This window comes from Manacus vitellinus, unplaced genomic scaffold (assembly GCF_001715985.3).
Source record: "Manacus vitellinus isolate BGI_N305 unplaced genomic scaffold, ASM171598v3 scaffold_42_pilon, whole genome shotgun sequence".
Lineage (NCBI taxonomy): Eukaryota > Metazoa > Chordata > Aves > Passeriformes > Pipridae > Manacus > Manacus vitellinus.
The window spans coordinates 6280155-6307404 of NW_021940553.1; the positions used below are offsets into that span (position 1 = coordinate 6280155).

At 41.7% G+C, this 27250-nt stretch overlaps 1 protein-coding gene and 1 long non-coding RNA gene across 17 annotated transcripts in view; one reads left to right on the top strand and one right to left on the bottom strand.

The window, feature by feature from the left end:
- CELF4 (CUGBP Elav-like family member 4) overlaps positions 1-27250 on the top strand; it is a 701622-nt gene that overhangs the window by 362421 nt on the left and 311951 nt on the right. The window contains exon 1 of one of the 16 annotated variants that reach the window (XM_018078797.2): positions 3936-4005. The exons of 14 other annotated variants lie outside the window; for them this stretch is intronic. The gene's annotated coding sequence lies outside the window, so the exon portion shown is untranslated. Of the gene's footprint in view, positions 1-3935; positions 4040-27250 lie in introns of those variants that run through there. One more of the 16 variants, XM_018078795.2, reaches the window with a different exon arrangement.
- On the bottom strand, positions 326-3463 carry LOC108640761. Its single transcript, XR_001921457.1, has 4 exons — positions 3315-3463; positions 2980-3121; positions 1907-2012; positions 326-437 (listed from the first exon to the last, which is right to left on the bottom strand). It is a non-coding gene; the product is annotated as an uncharacterized LOC108640761 (long non-coding RNA).

Genomic DNA, 27250 nt, shown 5'->3' on the forward strand with positions numbered 1-27250 from the left:
TTTCCAAACCTAATTAGTACTTAATGATCTGGAGAGACACGAATGTCCATCACCTCTGCTTCAGCCCCTCTGTTCTTCCTCAAATTCTTAATTAACCTTTAAGGAGATGATGTGCTGATGAGTTTCCTAGGATATTGCATTGATTTTTTTTCACACACGCACACATACACACTTGTGCACGGGCTCATACACACCACACACTCCAGCTCACATATTAAAGAAGCTCTGATACAATTTCTCAGCTCCAATGCACTCCACACAAGGGCTCTGCTGATCAGTGTTTATTAATGAAGCGCTGCCTCGAAAATTGTTAATTGATGGCAATGTACAGAACGTTGTCTGGAATTTAACCTTATTCATCATTTAAGTATGTTGGAAACTAGAGCGTGGTGTTAATTAATAGTGTAAGAACAAAGTTGGATCGTTCTGCTGTGGATCTGAAAAACAAAATCGTACAAGCAAAGAGAGGGAGAAAAAAGCTGTGATTAAATATAAAACCAGAGCAAAAAAGAGAGAGAAAATGGAGCCAAAGCCAGTGTCATATTCAAGATGACTCACTTTGTGCCGATAATGAAATAAAAATTTTCTTGTGAGCTTATATAATATTTTACTGTTGTGTCATATTTAATCAACTTTGAGTTTTAACAAGCTAAGTAGAAGGTGGGGGGAAGCTGCTACCAATGAAGTGAAAACAGATTAATAAGTTTTGAAAACTTAATAACCAAATTTTCAGATTAAAAAAAAAAAAAGTAAATCAATGTTGGTAGCTGAATTCACCAGGGGGGAAAATGACAAATGGAGGATGCCTTACTTAAAGTTCACTTAATAACAATCTAAATATATGGTGATAATGTAGTTTGCAATGCTAACAGCTGCACTCTTCCAGGCTTGTCTAGATGTTTTCAAAGCTGCTTGTTCTACACGTCATATGTGTGATCAATGAAAACATATCTACCCACACATTCATTTAAATGAATTATTACCGCACAGTCAACATGCTGCCATTTGAGTGCATGTAACGCTGTAGTGATGTTGCCTTCCACAGGACTGTTGCCCTTGCACTTGAAGCACTTGAGTTTGGGCTCAAAATTCCAGTGCACAAGCTTCAGCCAGCTGTATTCAGGAAAATGGACCACTGTTATGAACCAATCTTCTGGTCCATGCAGGAGTTTCTCTGCCAGTTTGCCCCGGATCATAATCAACATACAGGGTAACAGGCAGATAGCTCGGACATTCCTGGCTGTGCTGAAAAGTCACAGTACTGTACCCTTATAGACTAAAGCCCAGTTTCTGCCTGAAATCACATGACAAAGTCTGTGTAGAGCAGCGGCTGAAATCTTGCATCTCATTGGACCTGTCTTTGTGTGCAATTTCTGTGGGGTCTTACCCCTGAACAGATATATCAGTGACTCTTAGGTTTGAAAATGCGGAGGATGTTGTGAACATGCTGTGTGTTCTCCACTCCAGAAATCCTATATCCTAAAATGAGATGATGGTCTGAGGAAATAGAGGAAATGAAAGACAAAGAATAGAATTTTTTTTATTTTTTTTTTAAGAAGTAAACATATTGAGAGAAAAGCAAAGGTACTGCCAGACTTTCCTGAATTTCAGGAGAATGCTGCTCAGGGGTTAATCCAGTCCTCTCCTTTCAGTTTAGAAGAAAAAAACCTGTCATTTTGAAAAAAGGATAAATCCCATCCATTTTCTTTATTTCCAAACTCTTTTCTCCCTTATATCCCAGAAAGTATTCTGGATGTTGACCAAATTTCTAACTTATTCAGATCCCCATAAAACTTAATTTTCCATTGACTTTTCTGGTTTTTTTTAATGTATTTCTTAATTTTTATTTGGGAGGGTAAGCCATAAAATGATAAAATGTGGAACCCCCAGAAGTTGTTTAACCTACCTTCAGGCCCCAAATTAGGATTAGTTCTGTCTGTGTCATCCCTTGAGCCTGTAACTCTGGAATCAGTTGGCTGTTGTTGTGATGGGAATGGATAAGTACATAAAGCCTATAGGAGAATGGGAAATGGATGGTATGGAACCTGGAGCACAGGAGAGGACAATGCAGAGGCATTAGGGGCCATGGAGGAAGTCAATGACTAATGGATACCATGGGAAGGAAGAGATACTGTCCTGCCCAGATCTCTGAAGATGAGAAGCAAGGTCCTGGCATTGCATGTGGGATTTGAATTAAGCCCAGATTCCCTCTGATGTAATTAGTGACTGCTCGTGTGCAGCACACTCTAATGGTTGGGAGTGGGAAGGTATCCAAAGAGCATGGAAAGTTTCAGAGGTATCTGGACTATGTCAGTAGCAGGATGGTGTTTTGCAGGAAGCACAAGAGAACATTTCCTGTTCTGCACTTCATGACCTCTAGCTGAGATCTGGTTGTCCTGATATCACTCTACTTTAAGCTTTCCCTGAGAGCTGATTCAGGCTTTGTTCCCTCTTCTTCCATTACATGCCTGGGGGCATAAAGGACACCTCCCTACACACACTAAGCATGCAACCTGACATGTAAGTTGACATCTCTCAGCCAGGACATTTCTGGTGTGGGTGGCAAGAGTACTCTGTTATTAACGGCTGTTAAGTGAAGTTAGGTAGCTTAATTTTTCTTCTGAGAGCCAAAAGCAAACAAATGCCCCATGGACCAGGATCATCTTCGTTCCTATCTTATGGGCAACCCTGAATACAGAACCTGGCAGCATCTGGACAAGTAGAGGTCAGCTATCTCTAGTCACTTTCTTCTACTTCTTACTGAGAAGAAAGTTTTTCTTCTAGCTGTGAAAATTTGTTTAGATGAGCAATGAAAGGAAAAATACATTGCCTCAATCTAGGACCATAGGTGACTAATTAAAAATAACAATGGTCTTAAATTTAGGAAGATTGCTTAATGGTGGGCCAGAGCATCTTTTAGTTCTAGAAAATCGAATGAATAAACAAATAAATACATAAATTAAAAGGAAAGAAACTCACCTGCTCACTCTCTGGAATCTCAGGGGTTTTAGAGGGTCAGGGGTGGCCATTTAGATCACCAAAGGCGACCCAAAGCTGGCAGCTTAGTGACTGTGTTCTTAGCAGTGCTTACACCCAGCCCTGGACATTAGAATCTGTTTAACTGAGCAAAATAAACATGTTAATCATGATCCTGGGGATTAGCTTGTAGTCTGCTTGAAAATCTCTGCATCATTTTTGGCCACCAGAGTTGCTCTTTATCGGAGCCGGTTTCACGCAGAGATTAGGCCCCAACAGGGCCCTTGGAAGTGTACCCAGCAAACTCCCAAGGGATTTTGGGGTCAGTGGTGAAGTACCTTGCAAACAAGCTCCTGGCATGGGTCTCCCAAAGTGGCCTCTCCTGACCTAACAGGGAGAGTGTTAAACTGTGGATTTCTGTCCTTGCTTCACCCCCATGAGCGATATGAACGTGAAGGGGTCTGTTGTGTTCCCCCTCTTCTCCCAGCTATCACCTGTGTAGGTTACATAATTTTTTGCATCAATGTTTGTCTCTTGTATTTAACACACTTCTCCTTGGCAGGGAGAAGGTACTACCTTGGTGGGAGTTTGTTTCTGGGGCACAGGCACAAGGCAGAGCCAGTTCACTCTTACCTCCAACATGAGTCAACCCCACCAGAGAAGCCCTGCAGAAGACAGTGCTCAGCATCTGCCAGGAGCTAGAGGAGCTGGAGAGTGGTGAGGCACTGGCACAGGTTGCCCAGAGAAGTTGTAAATGCCCCATGCCTGCAAGTGCTCAAGGCCTGGCTGGGTGGGACTCTGAGCAACATAGTCTAGAGAAAGGTGTCCCTGCCCACAGCAGAGAGGTTGGAACTGACCATCTTTAAGGTCACTTCCAACTCAAATCATTCTATGATTCCATGATTCTATGATTCTATGATTCTGTGACTACATAGTGGGATATTCACTGCCTTCTTAACCCTGAGAGAGAAGTCCTCCCTATCTGTTCCAGTTAACTCCTGCACTAGTGATCTTTGCTTTCCACTGTGGGTGAGTGAGAAGAGACTTTTGATTCTGCAACCAGGTGAACTACCAATGACAACATTCAGCTTTCACTGGTTTGACTAGGGACCATGTCTTTACACAAAAAAAGGTCAGAATCCTTTCTCAAATAACTTTTAGTAAGCACTTAGCCTTGGAAAGACAGAACTTGGAAAGAAAGGCTTTGTCTCCTAAACCTAGGAAAGATGTGCACAGGGGTGATCAGAGTGGAGTCATGAAGCAGATGATTGAAGCTCCTGTTTTGTTTTGTTGACAAATATGTTTTAATCAGATAACACTGATGGTGGTGAATGTGGCACTACCTGTTTGGTGCACAGTAGGACCCACTCAGCTCTCTGGGAGACATTCACATACTAGTTTGAGTATCTCACCTGTCACTAGCAGGTGCTTGTCATGAAACAGGGCTCATTCCACGCACTGTAGTTAGCCTTTCTACAACACTGTCGTGCACGTAAGACATTCACTCCATCCTTCCTATTTCTTGGTGTCTTCTTCCAGTGATCAAACTTCTGCATACCTATTAGCAAACAGCCTCAACATCCCATAGTGTTATTTGAATGACAATATGATAAAATAATAATTAAAAAAAGAATTAAAAAATATCCAAACCTGACTGGGGAATCTTTAGGGAACTTTTCTCTGTCCTTCTACCTTGACGTGCAACATGTTGATTTCATTCCTTTCCTTCTCCTGCCATATCTGTGCTTGCTTCCTTTCTCCTTCTTTTCCTCCCCACTCATTCCTACAGGTAAAAATAACCCAAAAAACACGTAGCAAACAATGCTGTGTCAGCTCCTGCTGTGCCACATGCTGCCTCCTTGCCACATGCTGCACGTTGGACACACATTCTCACTCTGTGAGCTGAATGGGTTGTATGCCTGTGTTTGAAATTAGGCACATGCTGGAGCCCTCTGCTGAATGTGGGACCTAGGTTGTGACATTGATGGTGTACAGACAATTCCCCCTTTACAAGTGGGGACCAGAATCCACTTCCCAATGCAAATGCTGAGTATTTATAAGACTAATAGACACAGGTGTAAGAGTCTTTGAAACAGCAATGTCAAGAGCTGTCTGGTGTCAGTGAAGAAAGAGGCCTCTGATCTTCCTGTGACCAGGCTAAAGGCTTCTGTGAGCCCAAAATGCATGTTGATTCAATTCCACATCCCTGTCCTGAAATTCCTTTGGAAATGGAGCATTTGCTGAAATGAAACAAAGCAGTCATTACAAATGCTATTCATTAACAGTGTGAACCTTCATATTCACCTGCCAAGACATTGGTAGCAACTCAGCAATGTTGTTCCCTGAGCACCGACTGTTGGGTTTTAATGACATTGTTCTATTAGAGCTGTTCAAAGCAACCATTTGAGAGCTGTCTGGCTGCTGTAGTAAAAAAAATAATAATAATTTGACCTTGACATCCTCTTCCATCTCATCATCCTAGTACTCTTTGGGGGCAATCATTTATATAGTATATATCTTGTATATAATCTGTCACTCTTCCTCCTGCAGTCCTGGTGAGATAAATGTGCAAGCTCCTTTATGTTGCACTAACTTTACTCAGCACCTAAATACTTCTATTTCCATGCATGCTTTGTAAATGCCTATGTGCCAGTGTTTCCTACTATGGCTCTACACCTGTGAGAACTGGGCTCTCGTGTGTTACCTCCTTCATGCTTTACTACTTTGACTGTGTATGCCTTTATTAACATGTGACTAATAGTACTTAAATTCTGTCTGCTCACCCATCTACTTGAATGCAATAGAGTCTCCTAGTTGTCACATGCAAAAACCTTCCAAAATGTCGAGATTAGACCATCAGGACTGTGTAGTTCCCTTATTATGCTTTTCCACTTTACATCACTAAGCCAGGGCTAATGAAAGGCAGATGGACAAGTCTGTAGAAGTCAAAAGACAAGTTCATTCTGGTCTCTCATGGCAAACCTCCCTGAGAAGTTACTATCTTCATCTCATCTGACATCATCTTGTCAGTTAATGATAGTGTCCAGGTTTTTACAATGAAATGAAGATTTGAGTGGACTGATCCCCAAGCCCCAAAAGATGGTTTTATAAGTAGTGGCCAATTCTGTTACCATTCTTCCAAGATATTGCAGCAGGAAATTGAATTCAAGCATAGAAACAGCTTACTGCAACATTATCTCTTAACAAGGGTTTAAATACCACATCAGTAGCAACACAAATAGAGAGAAATTAGGTCTGTAGTAAAAATGTAAACAATTTCATTTATGCTACCTTTCCTCATAAAAAAAAAAAAAGTTGACAAAAACAATTGTATAAGGTCCTTAAAATTTTTCCATCGAATATTTTGATTCCATGGACAAATAGTAAGTGAATGCATATATAAATATTTATATTTTAAAAGGCCACCATGCTGTGAATAGCAATTTGGGTAACTGATGCTTATATCTTCTTCCATACACCATAATCTTAAATTAGACTCCATGGATATGGTACGTATAATAGTCTGTAGTCTTAGTGGAAAAAAGGAGTTCATCATGGGAACTTTTGCCTACAGAGTATCCTGAGAGGCTTGGTATGTCTGGGGAAGCCATCTCGCAGCAGAGAACGATGGCGGGGAAATGAAAACACACTCCCTCTGGCAGCATCTTCAGCCTGAAATCTTTGGGGTGTTCAGGATTTGAAAGGAAAAAAAAAAAAAGATTCTCCATAGACACCACATTTGTTTCATGAAAAAAACATAGAGCTCAAACACTAAATTTCTCCGAAGAAACAGCCTGATTTCACACTAAATGGTGATTAAGACCCAAGAGGAGAGGCTTTCTCCAGAATGCAGCCACCCACCCGTCCCCCAGATTTCTTTAGCCAAAGAAGTGCTATGAGGAATAAGATCGTCACGACCTTGTGGAGGAGTCTCAATGAAATCCTTGTGATCATTCTGTTTGGCTCCAAGTCATATATATGCAGTAGCAATGTCTTCCTGTTTCCTCCCCAGCCATATTCCCAAGGGCAGTCAGGGAGACCACAAGGAAAATGAGCATTTTGCACAACTGCTGCTGATGTCCAATATTCACATGTGGCACCTCCCTGTCACCAGAAAGGCGATCTAGTTTTTCATTTGTTACTGACTTGAATTTAATTCTGCGAAGTGCCCCTGAGGAGAGGAAAAAACACAAAACCCACCACCAAAAAAACCTCTGTCTCTCCCATTACTATCCCTTTGGTTATCCTATCCTCTACTGCTGCAAGAGACCTGCCACTAGCAAATTCCCAAACCATTCATTTATTTCCAGGGTTGTGCTCTGAAGCCTCATTCTTCAAACATAACAAATCCAACAGCTTCATGAGTTGAGCTATTGTGGATTTTTCCCTGTGACTGCAAATGGGAATGGTCTGTACAAATGAAAGCCCAGATCTCTCTGCTATTACAAGTAAAAGAGTCTGGGTAAAATATCTGCTGAAGAATATATTTTATGTGTTTTCTTTGACTGTCCGTCCAAAAGTGCTGAGTGATGGTCGGGTGCTGTTAGGAGGCACTGATAATGGCCTTACATTTATAAAGTACCAACCATCCAGATGGACTCCCAAAGTATTTTATAAACTTTATTAACTGGTTGTTCCAGCTCCACACGTCACCTTATTTCTATCCATCTGTTCACAGCTATAGCCCTATACAGAGTATTTCTCTTACCACAAAAGGGTGGCTATTCCGGGTTTGGGATATAACTGATGTTTAAGAGCTCACATCAATGTGGAGTAACAACTCCATGGCTTAGCCCTTGCTTCTCTTCCATACCTCTGTTGACTTCAGCATGAATTAAAACTAGGGAGCATGAAATGAAGCTGCTGAGGAATCAGGTCAAAAGAAAGACAAGGAGGTGATTTTTGTGCAGTAGAGCAGAGTAAGGCATCTCACTGCCACTAGCTGCTTAGATGTAAAAGTTTACATAGATTGTGGGGAAGTTCACAAGTTCATGGAAAATGTTGATCCACACCCACCTCTGCCACAGAGATGTGCAATGGGTCTGGACTCATTGCTGTCAGCAGCCCTAGACCTCTTTCTGTCAGAGCTGGATTTTGTGTGTCTGTGTAAGTTTTCCTGTAACAATGTCCATGCAGAGGACCCAGCAGCAGGGCTCCTCGTTTAGGTGGTGACTTGCCCAACTGGACATCATCAGGGGGGTGTTGGCCCCGTGATCTCTCACGGGCTTATTGAAAGGAATTTGCCTAGATTTTAATCCCTCTTTACCTCCTTGTACTGCTGTAAAGTCCTGAGTTGAAGCTGCGATTGCACCAGTACAGAACAGGGAGACAGTAGTTGGGGCAATCAGTTTGCAGTTAAAATACCTAGTCAGGGACTAATGAAGGAAAAGACACAGTGAAGGGAGAAGGAGGCAGTGAGGATGTATTGCTACTCTCCCCAGGTGAGATGGAAAAGGTTTACCCAGTGCTTCCTCATCCCAGAAATTTTTAAACAAGGAGCACATGTGTCACTTCAAACAGCCCTTTGACAGTTCAGTTCACATTTGGTTTGGGTTTAGATCAAAATTAGATTCTGTTAAATTCCAGTTTGCATGTGGCTGTAGGAGGCATTTAGATTAGGCAGCCTCTGCTCTCCTGAAATATACCCAAAGATCTGACATGATCGTGCCTGGGCAGACTATGATTTTTTTTTTTTTTTTCTTTTTAGTCCAGAGGATATGTTCAGACAGCAATCTATATTTGTGTGAAATTAGGGTCCGTTCAGCACCCTGTAAAAAATCTGAACTAAAAGATTAATTGTTAGCCATGATTACCATATTATTTATTATTGTGTGATGTTGAGACTATGTTTGGAGCAGATGGGAATCCAATTAGCTTAGTTCTGCCTTTGTCCGTTGGATAAGACATTAATTTCAGGGCCACTCTCCACCTTGTCTGAATAGCTTCGAGAAAAGAAATATGCTTATGGAACTTTGTGTTTTTGAGACTGTTTGTCACATATATTTTGTTTTCTCATGAAAGGACACTACTGGCTGCTAAGCAACAGAATAGTTGTGTTTACATGTACATTTATCTATATATATGCACATACAGGCAGACACAGGGAGTTGTTTACTCAAGGACAAGAGTCCTCATCAGGCTGACTTTCAACTGAGAGTAATTCTATTAATTAGGGCTGCAGTCACCATCCCCCTTCTGCTTCCCCCACCTTACCCCTCCTTTTCTTTCCTCTGTTGCAACTATTACTATTTTTAATTAACGTGCCAAAATGTTCACTTCTAACTATAACAAGAAAAGAGAAAGACAAAAGGGCAGAAGCAGGGAGAGGAGCTCTGGAGAGAAAGACAATTTGTTTGACTAACCCTTTCAGAAAAAGACAGGCATGTCAATGATTTCTCTTCAGGATTGTATCCCATAACCAGGGGAGGGTGCAGAAAAGCTTTTTAATGGGCTTTTCTCCCAGCCAGGAATAATCATGCCTACAGAGAAGTCTTAGAGCAGCCTTCTGCTTGGAGGCAGTTCTGTTGCACATCTCAGTGGTATTTTTTTTTTCTTTTTAACCTCTCCCTTTTTTTTTCCTATTTTTTAAGGTGTTATGAATCCTTAGTCTAGGAATTATCTCTCAGTCCATCTATATTTTTTGTACTGTATTGATCATTAGGTTATTTCTCCATCACAAATCCCTATCCCTGGATTTTAAATGTTGCAACTTTTGATGTAATCTCCACACTTCAAAATTGATATCCAGACATCAAAGTAAATGTTTAGGGTTCAAGGTTGCCTCTCTGTTCTTCATCTTTAAAACAGTTTAAAATGATTAATTGAGTATCTGTGAAGGGGAAAGGTGATTAAGGTGTTCATTGTAGGGAAAATGAGGTAGAAATGACCATACTGGGGTTGAGATGTAAACAGCATCCACACTGGAAAAAATGTTGATTGAAATTGGACATGTATGAATATGAAACTTGGCTTTTCAACCACAACAGGCACTATGAAATGCATGCCTTCATTGTTGCTGTTTTATTTAAGCTGATGTTGTTTGGGTCTTGAGGGGAGGTGAGTTCAGGAAAGAAAATCAGCTTTTAACTAAAGGAATAATGGCTTTGCATTTTCAAATGTTAACATTCTGTATGGATGACAATAATAATAATAGCTAAATGCTTGCCAGGAAGTGGAAAAAATAATTTGCAGGTTTAAGTCTTACGTTGAATATTTCTCCTCCTCAGCCTCTTCCCTATCCCTTCCCAAAATATGGGTGGGAAACTAAAAGCATCAGAAACTGGTGTGTTTGGAGCCCTGTCCTTTCCAGTTCCGAGTGTGAGTTTTTAAATCCTCCAGCTGGCATCTGCCAGCCTTTCAAGACAAGCTGTGGATCTGGAGCCCACCGCTCCAGAGGTCTCTGATTCAAACTCAGTGGCTTTGTCAAGAGGGTGGTGACTACTTTTGCACGCACACAAATTGGCAGTTTTCTGAACCACTGTGCACAGAAATCCTTGACTCCCATTCATATGCGTCAGGCACTGTCTCTCATTTCAAATGACATCGGCTTATTTGACTTTCAAATGAGAAAACTAAGTATCGTGAACAGATGAAGAGATAATCAAAACATCTTTGTTCAGGTTTTTGGAAACTGGTTTTGAAAACTGAAACTCCTGAGCCGCTCTGCCAGTTCTCACAATATTTCTATCATTAAAAAACAACAACAATAATATTTGCTAATCGGTTTCCTAAATCTCCTGCCTTTGGAGGCATGTGAATTGGTGCTGATTCACCTTAATAATAATTAAATGTAACTTATGTTTCTATCAACCCATATTTGTAGAAAAGCTTGAACAACATTTACTTTCAAATGAAGAAGAATTCAAAATCTGAGCTATTTCTAAGCCAAGCCTCAGAGCTGACAACAGAATTGCAGGAGGCACCCTTGCTTTGATAGCATTGGCATAAAATCAAAAGTAAAATAAAAAAGGGGGAAACACACGATAGTGAAAGACATTCCTGGATCAGCAAGTTTGATCCCTTGCCACTGCATGAATTTGTCAAGGTCCATCTGAACATGTTCTTGTATCTTGCTCCTCAGTTTTTCTGTTGGGTTAGGACTGCATACTGTTGATGAGAGATAATCCTTCTCCTAATTTCTAGGCTAAATATATTCATAGCTGGTCGGTTTATTTCCTCATCCCAAAGAATTTATATTAATGATTGCCTAATTGTTAATTCACCCTTTGTAATTATTCTTAACTATAAGTTGCATTTTCTCTCCCTTTTTGCATATTTGAATTGTTATCTATGCATATTCACTCTCCAGGCTGTTTTGGTGAGTTATGATTGATCAGCAAAATCATATGGTGAATGTGTTTCATTCTTCCGATTCAATAAGCAGACACATATCTGTGTGAAAGTGGAACACTCAGCTTCCTTTAATATTTGTATATATCTTGGAAATCTGGGGCTTTTTTTGAATATTCATTGCTATAGAGCACAACTGTTTAAATGTTCTTAGAAAGTGCACAAAATAGGTAAAGAAAAAATTGTAAGCAATTCAGTCCTGTCATTTGAATACAGAATTTACCTTCTACCATGGCTCTTACCATGTTACCTTCCAAAATGGCTGCATTCAGCAATGCCATACAGAAATTACTTATGAATTCAACATCCTGTTAAGTACCACAGGACATTTTGGGATGTGGTTGTGGGTGTAGTTTGGTTTTGTCTAGACTGGTATTTTTTAAACAAACATCAGGGAATGGAATATCCTCAAGATAATAACATTTCATAAGGATGGGTGGATGCTGTCGAGATAAGAAGGACTAGCAGCATTTCCTAAGGGATTTCAGTGTCTTTGCCAGGCAATTCCAGAACTTCAGGCCTTGTTTGCTTATGTTTTTAGTTTAATTATCTGGAGTGAAAGGACATCTTTGCTTTGTATTTGAACAGCAACACATCACCTGCCCTCTCTAACCTCAGCTAACAGCATTATCTCCTCAGGTCAAGTGAGAAAGGCCAGTGCTCTTGTTGCTGTGGGTGACAGGTTCAAACCCTTATAATCATCCATGACAGCACTTGTTATACTTCTTTTTTTATGAGACTTTTTCAATCTCTCTCTTTCAGCTCCTTTATACCGCAAGTCTTTGGTTCTTACTTTTTATTTTACATAATTTCCCTCATTCTTCATCAGCAGTTTTGTATTTCAATATTCTTGTAAGCCTTGAACAGTTTTCCTTCAGGATTTAATTCACATGTTAGTGGTCAAACTTTCAAATCCATAGCGTTAATCTGGATTTGAGGTAAAGCCAGAAGCAAGCACACACAGATCTCTCCTGCTTGGCATCTTTTTCTCCAGCCAGGGAGCTGGAGAAAGGCACACAAACACAAATGCACACACACACAGGGCACAGACATGTCCTGGTTCTTCAGCTCTATCTTCAACACTATCAAAATTTTGAAGCAGCCACCTTAATCCTGCTCGCTCATCACAAAGCCCTCTTGTTCCTGCAGATCTGCAGCTACTGGCCTCTTATCTTGGAGGTGAAGTAAATAGAAGAAAGACAAAGGAAAAAAACCCAAAAAGACACATTTCTACTCTTGCATAAGCTTCACACTAACCTCCTTGTTATTGTTATGTGATTTAAGGTGCTGTTTGGCAATGAAAAAGTCACAGTGACAATAAGATGATCTCTGGCTTTGGCAATTCCTGGCAAATTATTGTGCATCTCTGATTAGACACAGCTTCTCTCACTTTCTGCTTAGAATGGGGCATGCTGATACCTTGGATCAAAGGGTGAAGTATCCCAGGGTAATCCCTTACGTTCACTAATAGTGTTTTGTTAACTGATACAGGGCCTTCTCCCCAAGTTTCTCTCTTGCCATCACCTCTACTTTGGCTGGGGTTTGCTCTGCAAGGAGCAAAGGGAGGCATAAAATGTGAGATTTGACATTTTCTAGCCAGGAAAGAAAGGATATGTCAGGAATTGCACTGGCTGCCAGAGCTCCACTTGCTGGTACCTCGTCTGAGCTGTTGGATGGAGACACACCAGGGAGAATATCAGTACGAAACAGACAGGTGATGCTGGAGGAGATGAGGGCAGTGGAGAGATAACATGCTATGGTGAAGGCTGTTCCCAGGATAGGGTGTCAGCATGGTCTTCTTGGGAATGAACGTGATCCGATCTTCCTGTGGAAAGTGAAGTTCGACCACATGAATGAAGTCTGCTACTTTGCAGTGGGTGAGGAGATTTTGTTGCCTGTGCCACCACATCGTTGTTTGTGTCAGGAGGTAGTGTGTTGCATTATGTTGTTCCTGTTCTGTTGTTTTAATCTTTCACGGAAGATTATATAAAACAGCCTCTCCATGAACCAGAACACATCTCTGGGGAACATGATGACAGCATCCATATCTTAAAAAGCCATAAAGTAGAGGCGCACTGTAGGAAGTAGTCATTCCCAGTAATAAGTGAAGTATGACATCCAGGAAAGATACCCTATTGTGACAAGTTTGAACACTAGTGCAAATCTGAAGAAAAGTACATTTAAAACCACAGATATTGCCAAGCTTGTTATTTTAAAGGATTTTCTTTCCCTAAATTACTCCTGCAGCCAGAACAAAGCCATTTAACCCCTTGCAGACCACAGCCATTTACTGATGCTCCTCAGCTGTGAATCTTAAACTGATTCCTCTGGAAGCCTGCATCACATCCTCCCTTGAAATAGCAGCTCCCCTGCATTTTGCAGGACTAGTACATTGGTGTACTCCAGCCTATGTGGACCCTGACCTTGATGGGTGAACAAGCTAATAAAGGGTCTTCTTCTTCCCTGATCTCACACAGAGATTAATTTCTGGAGTATATATAGTAGATGTGAGGCCTGATAGCAGGCTTCTTTCAGGTCTTTCAGGAACTGAAGAGAGGCTAACCAGAGTTCTATGACTGCTCATTCACTGAGGGACAGAAACAGTCTTTAACTTTACATTTGCAAAGTGTGCTGCATCCCACAGCAGCGTACTTGTTAGGTATTGCTGCACTTGTACCTGGAGGTACAATCCTGCTGCATCACCCATGCTGCAGCCCAGGAGATGGAGTGGGAAAGAGTTTTCTTTCTGTGCTACTCCACTAATCTGTTAGGAGAATTCAGGCCACTGAGCTTTAACTTGTACCTTGGGCCGCACTTAGAGAGCTGAAATGTCACCTATATCCCTGCAGCTAGTTAGTGAAAGAACAAGAGACTCCCAAGTGTGACTGAGAGTGCCTAAGCAGGGTGATGTGCAGGGTCCTGTTTAGAGCCAGCAAATGGGCACAGCCCAGCCCTGGGCACAGTGCAGGTCAGCCTTTCTAAATATGATGCTGTGTGCCTCAGTTTCCCCTCACTGATCAGTGAGGGGAATTATACCAGCATCCACTGCCCTCAGCTGGGTTTTGTAAATGAACTCTGGGACCAATAAGTCAATAGATCCTGGAGAAGTGGCACTATTACAACCATCTAAGGCAAGGGAAAGCACATTCCCAAGCAGGGGCAGTGTGGAAGGCCTAATGAACACTAAGCAGAGCACTTGTTTCACTCTGGCTTTGTCACTGCTGGGCAGCCTTGTCCTGACAGAGCTCCTGTCCAACCAGGGACGTACATCCATTCATCATTAGTCCTAATGCAAGCTTGGGAGTTTTAAAGCCTGGGCTAAATCAGACCATCTTAATTTGCAGGCTTAATGCATTGCATATTACCCATATCCTTCCTATGGGATTTATCTTGATTAAGTGCTAATTTGTAACTGGTGGTATACCCAGTGAAGTGAGTGATGAGAAGGGTGCCTGGGTAGAGAGTCTGTGTTTTGGCAGTGGTGCAGACTGGGGATGGAAAGTGCTGTTCCCACTGCAGACACAGAGGCAGGCAGCATGTTTTATGCACATCCCCATCAGCCTAACTGTCCAGAAAGGTTTAACTTGGGTTATTCTTCAGCTGTGATGGAAGCCAGAGGTCTGACCTAAGAGAGAGGTGACCAGTCCTATAAAGTCTTCTGTCTGTACTTAAAAAGTCTACCCCTGTGCTGTTGAACAGCCCTGTCTAGGCAGAACAGTACGGGTCAGAACAGGTGTAGATGCTTCAGATAACCAAGCATGGGCAACTGTTTACATGCCCCAGCCTGGACATCTTTCGTTGCCTATTGAATCCCTGCTATCCATGCCCAGAGCTGAGCTGCCTGTCCCATCCTCTGCAGCCCCTGCCCAGCCCTCTATCTCACTGCTTCTGCTCTGTGACCACCAAGAACCTGCTGGTAAAATGAGACCATTTTAAGCTTAATAATCATAATCCTGATTTGACCACAAAACAGCTGGCAGAGCCTATCAGCAACATGAAAAAGTCTTTTTAAATTGGGTAGGGCTTTTCCAAGGAGCTCTATTTCAGGATACTTTTTCTCTACTGACCTTCACTTTGGAGTCAGAAACAAACCTTCCACCTTCACTAGACACACCAAATCTCAGATCAATCTACATCAGCATGTAGATTTTACAGGGTTTGAGGAGAAGTGACCTTTAAGCAGAAATGAGTTCTCAACTCTTGCTATCACAGCACTGGCATTTCACTAAAATAAAAGCCTTTATTTCATCTGGCACTTTGGTATCTGAAACTGTGTCTGGTTCAGAAATCACCTGTCCCCCCCAGTTCATAAAAGCACGCTGAATGTGTGCTTTAAACAATTCTTACACACAGAAACACACATAGAGAAGTCAGGTGAAGCTGTTTCATAGGCCTTTTTTACAGGAGAGTAAAATGAAACTTTATTCAACTTTCTCTGCTGTGGTAATAGTAAGCGTAAAGAAGGCATTCAAAAGTCTTAATTTATCTTTTAAACTGAAAAAAAGTGTTCCAAATTAGCATTTGTACTTTTGGTTGTTTTTCCTAACACTGAAAATAGTGGACAGTTTCTCAGCTGATGGGTACTGCTTCCTTTTACTTGAGTAACTAATGACAGCAGTTGAAGAGGAAGGGGGGCTTTGTGTAGAAAGAAGTTAATTAATTTCAGGGGTTTTAATCTCTTTTCTTTTGTACCAAACCATAAAACAAAAATTCTTCAGGAGCCAGAACATGTACCTCCAGTAATCGAAAGAGAGGCAAGGATCTGACTAATAGATATTACGTTCCATTATATGGTCTTGAAGTCAATAAACATTAGGTTACCTTCATGCAGTGAAAAAAGACCAGATTTATTAAAAAATCTTATCTGGAGGGTTTGCATTTCAATAGGATGTGAATTTGCATATTTTAACAATAACCTCCCATCATTCTGTCTGATCTGTGCTCAGTTGGCCATACAGATCACTTTATCTTGAATAGATTATCACCGGTTTAATAAACCCTTCATAATATGCAGGTATAACAATGGTACTTCATTGGATAAAGAAGGTATTAAAGTTCTTTTTCTGGAAATAGGGGTGGCCCAGCTAGTGATTAACTTTATACCTCTGTACATCCCTGTGCTGAATACCGATTGAAGGAGAGTATTCCCATTATTCACATTCAAAACGGACCAGCTCTTCAGAGCTCCCGTTAACTCTTCCTTGCCCATGGCAGCTGTGCTGACGTGGGAGTTAACAAAGGCGAGGCTGCAGAGATGTTATCTCCGTCACTGTCCACTACCTGAAACATCAGGAAAAGCCAGCACTCTGCCCCCAAGCTGAGTCCTTCTCCATGCACAGTGTGATCAGCGCCGAGATGTTTCATGAGGAAGGCACTGTCTTAGTGCTAGAGGGAAATAGGGTCAATGCACTGCTCAGCAAAGGGCCAAAAAGGCACCTAGGCAGAAATCTTAGATAACTTGTTTTCAATGAAACAGCAGCATTATTCTTCCTTGTCTCCTTTCCCAGGCTTTGAATTCCTGTCTGCTTCCACTTTCCACACAGACACTCATTTTGCACTCGTTGCCTTTTCACAAGAGATGGATCCATCCCACAGCTCCTGTGTCCTGGCTTGTCATCTCAAAATGTTTGTTTGGGAGCAGCGTGCTCAGACCCTCTGCAGAAGCACCAAAGAGTCTCTGCCAAACCACAGGGCTAGCTTTTGCCTCCTGCAGTTTCCACAGAGACAGACTATTATTTACATATACCTGCAGTTCCAGGCTCCTGACCACTCTTCTCATGAGACACGGGGCAGACCATTAGTACCAGTGCAGTAGTGACAGGGGCAAATATAATTTTCATGTGGTCCTGCAATTTTTGATTTCTTCATTTCTGTTTCTTTGTTGATATTTGCACCCTGACTTGTAAAAAACCTAGTACTCTTCCTCTCCTGGGTACTCAGTACAGAGCAGGCAGCTGTGAGCATTAACTCTCCACACACAGAGCTTAGACAACCCGCAGGCTACTGTGGCATTAAGCCCGAGCTTGTAGACCTTAATGAGAGATAATGTTTGCTCAGGACGGCTCTGTGGTCACGCAGCCCTGGGATCTGGACTGCCTCACATCTGACCAGCTGGGAGCACAAGAATAATGAATTTTGGGGCTGAATGCGCATGCATGTATGAGAGAGAGAGAGAGAGAGTATGTCACACATGCGTTCCCCAAGACACTCTTGAGTGCAACTAGAACTTTTCACGCTTCCTCCCTCCCCTGTTTTCTTTTTCTCTGCTCAAGCTGTGTTCGTGCTTGCTTTTCCAAAGCTCCCATCAGGAGCTTTTTACTTTGCGAGAGCCAACATGCCGGTGTGCTGCCTGACAGTGGGAGCACAGCAAGGCTAGTGAATAATGGAAAGTTATTGACCTATAATAACCTGGCATTATTGACCATAAATGATTTAGTTAAAGCACACACACACACACACACACACACACACACACACACGCAGGCACACCACCTCACGTGAAGGAGCTGAATTTTGAATTCCCTTTGTTCAGCACTGGCTCAACAGAGCTTACTGCAGGGGCATTTTGGCCTGGCATGAAATTAATGTTTCTCGAAATATCTCTGATGTTCCTCTAAATAAGATTCTTGTTGGGAACAAGCACAATACCTGGAGCCACAAGCAGGTTGTCCTGAGTCTTTACTTGAGAGTCCCTGAGAGCACAAACCTTTCCTGAACTCCAGCAAAGTTCACAGATTTTAAGGCTGAGGAGGACAATTTTCATCAAGCAGCCTGACCCCTGCCATAGGGCAGTCTAGAGTCTAACAACTACCAGGACCAATAACCTGCCACCCAACCACAGCACAACATATAGGGAGAAAGAAAAACATCCACTTTTGATGTTAGACTTCCCACCCTCCTATTATTTTTTGTTTCTGCTGAACCAGCTCTTCCCCTCTGAAGTGCTGACATCAGCTCCTTTGGAGCCACAAAGTGTCGGTCCCCCTGCTGGAAAACATTCTCAGGGCTCATGGTTCCTGTCATGTGGTTGGATCTCCCCCATCAGGCACCCCCCCCAGGTCCCATCTCTGATGAAGCCCCGACACCTTCCCTGAATGGAGGCCTGTGGAAGTGCACACATCTGACCTGGTGAGCTTGGCTGGGTCAGATAAAGATGTGAGTCAGTAACTGCTTAGTTGAGCCAGATTTCTCAACAAGGTATAAGCCCAGCCACTAGCACAATTGCCATATGCCCTCCTAAGCTGCCTGTGTTTGCGTCAGCATCTGAATTTTATGACTGGCCCTTATTATGGAAAGTTTCTGCCCAGCCTCTTATAGACGAAACTTTGCAGCTTGGACCTGTTCCTTATTATCTGTCAGTGCTCTACCAACAGCCATAAAAGCTTCTCATTAGCTTTGTGGGTAGTGTTCTTTATGTACAAAATAGCCAGGCTAGCTGTGCCTGGCCTTCTTTGTTTTCTCAGGGTCAGATGGATGAAAGAAAGGATTGCTTTGGTTTCAGATTTTCCTGACTTGGAACTCCTGAGAGATGATGCAAAAACAAAATTTTAACTCTCAGTGGCACTGACCCATGGTACAGAAGCAGCTAGGACCTGGTATTTACAGCACAGAAGAGTATCAAGAGGGTGGGATTCTTTCCCTTTCTTTTCAGGGCAATTTTTTCCTACTGACTCCAGCAGTCAGTGGAAGCACCTGGAGCTGCTCCCGCAGTCCAAAATCACTGCAGACAGGCAATCACTGGAGTCAAAGGTGCGATCCAGTCTGTGTACTGAAGTAACTAACTTTTGAGTACATTTTAAGTACCTAATGAAGCAGGCTTCCCGGAGTAAATCCTTAATTTCTCCATCTAGGAAATTGGGTTTGCATAATTTAGTTGTTTAAATTTAGGCAGCCAAGAGCTCCCTCTGGAGGTCTCCAAGCAGCCCGTTCCTCTGCGTGGGCACGGCCAGGCACTTGCTTCAGAATGGCAATTTCACAAAATACCTGTGATTTCCGTACAAGTTAAGACTTTCCATTTAGCAAATAGGATCATTCCCCCCAGCCTCCAAAGTTTTCCAATTTTTCTTCCGCTGTTAAAGCTAAACTAGAGGGCAGAGACATCTGGAAAGAAACAATAGAATTTCTCTCTAAAATCAGGCAAGGTGCATGATATCCTAGGGTAGAGCCTCCTTGCCTCTGTGAGCAGTGGCAGAAGCCCAGAGTCTTATCTGTATGTGCACACCATTGCTTATTTGTGCATACCCCTGAGACCAGCCCAAAATATCTGACTACAGCTGTACATGACACCAGACCATAACTTTGTCGTGGAGGGGCAGAGGATGGGAGTGCTGATCTCCTCTCTCTGGTCACCAGAGACAGGGACATGGAAATTCAATAAATCTGCATCAGGGAAGGTTCAGCCTGGACATTAGGAAAAGGTTCTTGTCTGAGTGGATCACTGGAACAGGCTCACCCGAGCATCCAAGTTCAGGGAGCATCTAAACAATGCTCCTAGTCAAACGGACCAGTGTTAGGTAGCCCGGTAAGGAGCAGGGATTTGGACATAATAATTCTTAAGAGTCTCTTCCAGTTTAAGATTTTCTGTGATGCCATGGCTTTCAGCTCTGTCCTTCCTTCCTTTCTGTATAACTGACTATTATACAGGCATTATCTGTGCCTTGATGCCTTGGATTTATGCAGCTTCTAACAAATATAAATTCCCCTTTGCACACACCCCATTTAATCAAAACCTTGCTGGTTTAAGCAGTCTGTTTTATTAAATTACCAGCCTATGAAGCCATTAACTCAATTAGAAGCAGCAGTTCTGTAGTCTTGAACAACCAAGGGGTGATATTGCAGTGGTATACGTTATGAAGGTATGGCACGTTATAATAACACTGAGAGCTTATATAGCATTTTAGAACTTCACAATTTTGTAGGAATAATATCTAATTAATCCTCACAATGGGCGCTGAAGATAAAGATTACTGTCTAACCCCTTTTTCCTTGGGGTAAACTTAGTGGGGAAGAAGATGATAGGTAATACTCTTTGTAAAAGAGTACAAGGCTGTATCTTTCCACAACGTGGGTTCACAGTAAGTAGACTTCCCAAATTGCTGTTTTCCTTCTGAGAAAATCAACATCAAGTGACCATTGTTACCTTTCATATCTCCATATTGTAATGCATAATGGGCTGAGTTTATTTTAAAACTTTTTTATTTGGGGGGAGGGGTGTAAAAGTAAATAATACAAAAGTATTACTAAAAGTTAATAAGTTAAAACTAAATTATACAGAAGCAAAGACAATAAATAGGCACAGGAACTGGACTTGATTTGAATTTGAAAAAGAAAATGACAGCTTTAGGATAAGTATCTGCTTTAAGCAAAATGCAGACAGGAATAAAAACAGCTTAAAACAGTGAAAATCAAATAATGCTTCTAATAATTAATGTTGCCTACTGAAAAGATGCATCAGTAATAAATTATCTCAAGCTATCATGGATGATATGTTAATATAAATAAGAGATATTTTATTTTCATGTATTCATTTTCTTTGAGCTATATTTTGAGCATTAAAAATTGTCTTTTATTCTGGAATCAAAACTCCTGTTAAAAAGTTGCTAGGGTCCAGAAGTTGGGGATTTAAGGAAAGCACCATATGTCAGGAGACTGATGGTAAAACCCCAAAAGCCAGAAACACTGGCAGTGCTTGTAAGCAGGGCTAGAGAAGGGTTACCTTTAAATACATTATACCCTTATTCAAAGAATTAATGAGTAGGGGTTTTTTAAGTAGATGACATGAAAAAAAAAACAAAAACAAAACAAACTCTACGATTGTTCTCAGTGGTGATGACTCCATTTTATCTCCTTTCATATTTACACCATGTAGCACCCAATTCACACTGCAAGAGAGAGAAAGTACAATCTGGCCCAAATTTTCAAATATGCTCAGCACCAAGTGGACCAAAATCTTTTGATTATCTGTCTGTGTATTCAAAAACATCCTGAGTTTGAAACAGAAGGTTCCTTAAGCAGTGTGATTTCTTGCTCGGTTTCCCTCTCTACAATTTTTTTATTTATTTTTTTTACTCTCAGCATCACGTCTTGAGACTGTTTCTCTGCTGTGATTTTGGAAAGATGCTGCTAAGAAGCAGCAAGCCTTGTTCTCCTCCGCGCTGGTTCAAACATGTCAATGTTGCTTAGGCTTGCTACCGATCTACCCAGGAGCATCAGACCCTGGGAGTTCAGACTCATACTGCAAAAGGTAATGGCTACGACTGCCAGAAAGTTTATAGCTGAACTTCTCGTGTCTCTGATCAGCGCTCCCTCTTTAATCAAGTGCCACAGCACCAGGAGGGGAAGGAAGGAAGGAGGAAAATGCAGTTGGATGAGTTGTCGCTTCTCAACGACACCTCTCTGGTTTGCCTCTTCCAGCTTTGTCCAAGCTGGACATGCTGTGCAAGGAAGTGAGGGGGTCAAGCTTGCAAGCAAGTGAAAAGCAAATGGTGTTGATGAGGAAGGGAATAAATAACTTGGAGCTATGGGCTGTGATGCCAGAGGTGGCATGCTGCTTCCGGCCACTAACAGATGTGGACAGGTGAACCTTTACACCAAATCAATCATCATATTTATTCTAATTGTATCGTAATAGTCCCCCAGGAGCTCAGTTCAAATGAGCTTGACATTATTAAAATTTTAATGCCCAGTTTTCATAGCTGAATGAATATTTAAAGGGTATGTCCCAGGCTTAAGTTATGATGATGAAGAAATTAATGGAATGTCTTGTTTAATGCTTTGGTACATGTTGATGTAAAAAAAAAAAAAAAGAAAAGAAAAGAAAAGAAAGAAAAAAGAGTGTTTGTTCAGGGTGGAAAAGAAAGAAAGGCAATGTTTATGCATAACTGGAGGAGGAAAGCATCAGTGATGCATTAGTATCAGACACCAGTTTTTTTTGGACAGCTCTCAGCAGAGAGAAAATATTTAATCATTCAGGAGGGGGGAAGTCAGGGTGTGGTCAAGGACCAGAAGAGAAGTAGCTCCACATGAGCTACCTGGGAGTCTCTGACCACATCCCTCCATAGTAGAATGAGCTTGCTAGCCTTTGTTGGCTGGAACAGACACAGAAAATCACCTTTGTTACCCAACCAGGGTGTTTGTTTATTGTAAGTACCCAGATCAACTTTGAAGGATGGCATAATTAATCAGCAAAGCTCATAAGTCTGCTAATTATGTTACAGATAATTGTCAAAACATAGGACCAGATGATACCAGTTATACATAGATGGGAGTGAGAGGTAGCTCATTTTGCATTGGAGGGCCTGATTCTGTAAGGACTGAAACCAGTAGAGAGAATTGCACTAACCCTGAGTTTCTCGAATCTGGAAAGATTGTGGGGTTTTGTTTCATTGATTTTGTTTGGGTCTTTTTTTTTAAAGTGTTCCATGGTTTTCCCTATTCAAGAAATGTTTGGGAATTTTATTTTCCCTTCTTTTTGAAGGCTCTACTATAATTTGCAAGGTTCCAGCTTGTGTTTATTCATTTGCTGTTAGGAACTGAGGACTAATTTGAGCAGCTGGATGGGCTTAAAATCACAACCAGTATGCATTTCCTAGCTGTGAAGGAGGACAGAAGAAAAATTTAGTACTCTAAGTCTTTTTGCAGAAGATTTTCTTTAAAGGGGCACTATCAAGATTAAGATAGTCTTATTCCTTCTCTGAGTCTTTCCTTGTTTGTTTTCTTTTTTGTAAAATTACTTTTTATTTTCCAGTTCAGGAGTTGCAGCCCTGATCCAGTGCACAGCTAAGGGGTTTATGATTAGACGAAGTGTTCACACATCTACTTTGAGGTGTGATTTCAAACCAGTTTAGACAAATCAGTGGACAAGGTTGCATGGCTGCTAGGGTTTTTTCCACTCAAATGGGACTTGTTTCAGGTTATCTTAAAATAATTAGATTATATTTGTTTGTTAATAGAACTGAAAGGAGAGCACACCATATCACCTGTATAGGATAGGGATACACCTTGAGAAAGAAGCTCTTATCTTCAGAAGTGCTGCAGCATCTTACTTGGAATAGGTTTAGATCTGATCCTCCTGGGGTTCAGGACTGAGGTAATGGAGTGCTCTCTGTTATACTGCAGCAAGCTCACCCCGCAGATGACTTTAACCCTTGGGAGAAAGGAAATTAGGATAGAAGGAAGAGAGTAAACACATTACCTTTGAAAGCATGACCAGTGGTGGGGGGAAACCACTTCCTGTCTCAGAGTGGGTCTAGCCCAGTACCAAGGGGTAGCATGGGTACCATGCTTCCAGTCTTAGCCTGGTGATAGCCTTTTTCACTTCCTGTGGAGGCTGTGTTCTAAGTCATGCTCTGAGGCCACCTACACGTTTAGATCAATGAGAGAGCCTGTATTTCATGGGCCTGGCAGTGGGTGAAAGCAGCTAGTTAATTTACGCTGCTTACTCAGTTGTTTGTTAAATGGCAGTGCTGTGGAAAGCATTTCTCCATGGGCAAAAGGGCTGGCTGTGGTTCTTATCTTTGTGGCCAGGCATATGAAGCTACAAGCACAGAAGGTCTAATCTTCTTGGATGGACAGTGGCCAATCTCTTTTTGCACTCAAAGCACAGAAGTCAATGGAGCTTGGCCTTGCCTAAAGTCTGTAGAGTCAGGCCAAGCAACCATTAGTGGCAAAGGCAATGTTTGGGTCTTGCTTCAGAAGAAGAGATAAAGCCTAGAGAGTGAAGAGCACATCAGGGAAGTGCCAATAGCCGGGGGTCATGGGCTCAGGATAAGGAAAAGACGAGAGCAGATGTTCATCTCTTAGTGGGGGAACAGGGGTTATGTCTGTAATGCCTTCGGGGATACATCTGTCTCTCTGGCCTCACGTCTGTGCCGAAGAGTCCTCTGGGCTCTGTGTGCCCATGACGTGTCCCATATGCAGAAAACACCCTACCTGCCCAACAGACAGCAACAGACTAACACTGAGAGCATCTGTGAGAAAACTCAGATGTGGGGTCTGAGGGCAGGCTTTCACCTAGGCACTGCAGGCAGAGACAGACCTACAAGCACAAATGCCTGAGCTAAGCACACACTGCAAAACTGAACCAGGACCCTCAGCACACGTTCTCATCACTCATTTAAGTTCTGTGATGCCTTCTGTGTGCATTAACTTATTAGCCATTCTCAGTAGTCCGAGGCTCCATGCCAGTTAGCCTAAGGCTGTCTTGGTTGGTGAAGAACAAGAGGAAATGGCCTAAGTTGTGACAAGAGAGGTTTTGGATGTTAGGAAAAATTTCTTCCCCAAAAGGGCAGTCAAGCACAGAAACAAGCTGCCAAGGGAAATGGTGGACTCACCATCCCTAAACAGGTTCAAATGTAGCAATTCGGGACATGGTTTAGTGGTGCACTTGGCAGCGCCGTGTTAACAGCTGGACTTGGTGATCTTAGAGATCTTTTCCAACATTACCAATTCTCTGATTCTATGGCTATGCTCTTGCTCTGTCCTGAAGGAGTTTGGTATCAAAATATCTAGGCTAAAAGAGAATGAGGTTGCTTTCTGCTCAATGCATGTGGAGTTGGCTAATAGAAAAAGTTAGGAATTGAGAAGAATGATTTTAGATAAAAGGTGTTTGGGGCACATTTTAAAATTGGATGTAAATTATCTCGAAATAAACTCAAGAGGGAAATTAGAAGAAAGATGAGATTGTGGAAAAGCTTATCCCTACTGATTTTAGGGAAGAAGAGGGGAAAGTCAACAAAAGATTGACTTAGTTTTATATTAGAATTTGATGTGTTTATGAACAGAATTTCACATTGTGGTTGCTCATGGTAGCAGCAGGGAACTGGATTTAATGAGCAGAATGTCCATTCAAGAGTTATACCTCTGCTGTCAGGATACATAGACAAATAGACCCTTTTATATAGCTTAGAACAACCAGTGGGCCAGTCCTGAGACTCTTTACTTGCTGGATTGTACTCACTAAATGTCCTAGGACTTCTCACATACATAAGGGGTCTTGGGCTACAGACTCATTTCCCAAGGTAAAGTTGTCATCCAGAAGACCCCCTTCTTTTCAAGGGAGGAAAGGTCAAGTGCATGAGCCAAGCAAGATCGATGAGTGCAATAAATACCCATCTGGATGATCAGGGCACCAGTACCTCAGGTCACTGAGGTACTGTGTGTGAGGAGGCACAGTGAATATAGACCTTTGAAATATCATTTTTACTGTGTGACTGCTCAAGGCTTTAAGAGGATCTCCTGCTGTCTCCTTCACATGCAGATTTGCACAGGAAACAATATTCATAAGATATAAATACTAAAAAAAAAAAAAAAAAAAAAAAGGCAGTTTTGTCTCTCTTGTTTTGGAAAATGATTCTTTGTTCCAAACATCCTGTACTTTGTCCTCAAACCTGCTGAGGACTGAGTTCTCCCTTTACCCTTTCCCACATCATTTAAAACCAGAGCTACTGTAAGGTTGAACACTACATACTCAGCTATCCTGGGGACAAACTCGGAGTTGTTTGTACTGGAAAGGTTCTGTTTGGCTATTGACAAGATAAGCAGTTTCTTCAAACTCAAGCCTAAACTGTTCTATGGGGAGAGAGTTTTGTATCTGAAGCCACAGGCTTGTGCATGTGAATCTAAACTGAACTGAAGCCCTCTCTAGGTTCATCTATACGCAGGAGAAAAGGAGAAAGATGAATCAATAGTTAGACAGATGGATTACGATGTGTTTTATATGATATATAGAAAATGCCCTCAGAGTGCAGGGATGGCCGGTAGCAATCATTCTCAGGGGTAGGCACCAGAGCATGGACTGATTTGTAAAGGTCAGACCCTTCAATGTGTTTTTTTCTTTTTCATATCTCGCACATTCCTGTTTCAGGTCTTCTCATCTGTTTGTGTACATGTCTGTGACACATATCTCATCAGGCAGGGAAGTGGGTGGTGGGGAGGAATTAAGAGTCCTTTACCCAGGCAAGGTTTGAGATTGTCATTTCAGATGTGTCGTATTACTAATGAGTAATTCTCACAAGGCAAACCAATATGATTTGTTTCTTTTTTTACTAAACTTTTTAAAATATTTCCTTTTCCTAGTCTTTCATTAATCCAACATTGTACCAATCTGTAGTGCCCACGGTAAGTGTAGTTAATGTGGCAATACATGCAAACACAGCACTTACCTCTATTCCCATAGAAGCAGGTTTTTGCTCTATGAACTACAGCTGAATTATACAAATACAGGGGGTTGGTCGTGCAGCTAACCTGTGCTGAAGCAGCCTTCCTTATTCTGTAACATTCAGAGAAATTTCCCTGAACCTGAGCCTTGACTTCGTGGTTTTTCTTCAGAGAGAGGAGATTGCTTTGGATTCACGCTTATGGCTATCTAGTTTAGATCACTGTAATTCAATTATGTCACTCAGAATCAGGTATGGAGTGATTTACTTGAATTTTGCAATTACACATACACAATTCAATTGTAGATGATTTTCTTGGCCTTTCCAACTTTGACACTAATATACTTTGCATTTCCTTAGGGCCCTCGATCAGGGCAGATTTTGTTCAATGCTTTAAAAATTATGACCCAGTCCTACAAACACATTCCTGCCAATACCTTTACTCACATAAATTGCTGTATTGAATTCAGAGGAATTACTGTTGTGTTCTTGGCACATTTGAAAACAGGCTCATGGCAGACTCAGTCGGCAGAAGTGGTAAAATGAAATTCCTCTTAGTGCTTTGTGGAGAGATTTTAAACATAGTAAACAGGTTTTCTGGAAATTTCAGAGCAGTTCATACCTCCAATTAACATCTGAGCTATGCCACGAGATTGTCAAGAACTGCATAACATTTTTAGGAAGGAGGTTGCTCTGGGATGGGATTTGTTTTCCAATAGGCTAACCAGCATCTATAGAGATGCAGTAGTGCCCAATAAGCATTTGCTAAG